The sequence below is a fragment of the Quercus suber genome, unplaced genomic scaffold (genome assembly GCF_002906115.3).
Source record: "Quercus suber isolate HL8 unplaced genomic scaffold, Cork oak 2.0 scaffold_199, whole genome shotgun sequence".
In the NCBI taxonomy this organism is placed as follows: domain Eukaryota; kingdom Viridiplantae; phylum Streptophyta; class Magnoliopsida; order Fagales; family Fagaceae; genus Quercus; species Quercus suber.
Window position 1 is genome coordinate 353,846 of NW_027069657.1, and position 1,270 is coordinate 355,115.

Genomic DNA, 1,270 nt, shown 5'->3' on the forward strand with positions numbered 1-1,270 from the left:
ACAAGTGCCTTTCTAGAAGCCTCAACAGTAAAGCTTTCAAATGCTAAGGTTTTTGCCCTCTAAGTGTCTTCTATTAGGGTTTTTAACACAAATTGGTGTATGATTCAATAAAATTAGTAGTACCATGCCCCTTACTATCAGCTAGATAAGTTTTTTGACAGTAATTGCAAACAGCCTTAAAATGACCCTCACCAATATCTACTTTTTCAAAATGGTCCCAAGCAATAAACTCTTTTCCTATTATTACACATATTGCCTTTACCTTTAGGTGGAAGTGGGGAACCTCAGCATTAGTTGGAGTGGCAGTAGGTACAGCTTGGGCAACAAGTTCAGCCGTGGCAGTAGTGTTGCTTTAGGAAGGGGGTGCATCACTTGAGGGTATATAACCTAAAGACATCAAATTTATGCATTAGCAAACAACCATAAAAGTAACACACAAACAATAACAAGAAGTTAAAAGAGAAAGAAATGATACCTCAAACTCAGAGAACTCTAAGCTATTAGGGATTCAACTTTGAAAAGGAAGCAAAAGCCTAGGATTTCAACTCCTATATAAAATTAGGATTTCATCTTCTTTTCTTTTACAGTGAAGATACAAGTATATTGAAAAAAAAAAAAAAGGCAGATAAGAAAAAAAAATGTGTTTGGATTTCATCTTGTTAAAACAGGGTTTGTATTCTGTTTTTACATGAAGTACAAGTATATTGATCATTAAAAAAACAAACAACACAAGGAATAAAACAGGGCAGATTTCACACTTAGAGCACTAACATAATGAATCAAAGAAAGAAAATGATAACCCCAGGGAGCACTAACAAATCACACATAGAGCACTAACAAAATGATAACCCAGATTGAGCAAAAAAAGAGGAAGCTTGATGTATCAATTATCATACAAAGTTAATAGTGTAAATAAAGAATGAGAGATGCCAAACAAAGGCCTGAAATTATCAAGCTTTCCTCTTTTTTAGCCCAATCATAAACACAAAATACAGAAAAAGAGGGATGAAATAGGAAGAAATTTACCTGATCTGAGACTAGAAGCCGAGTCTGAGAGACTGAAGTGTAAAGGAGTAAAGGATTGTTGTTTCAAAATAAAAAAAGAGAGATTTGAAATCACTAGAGACAAGAAAGACTAAAGAGCAGAGAATGAAGAACTCTCGAGAAAGGTCAATTTATAAGAGAGAGATATGAGGGAAAATCTAATTTTGATTTTGATAAGTGTAGCTGAGTAGAGTCTTGAAACCCTAAACCATGATTCATGAACAGA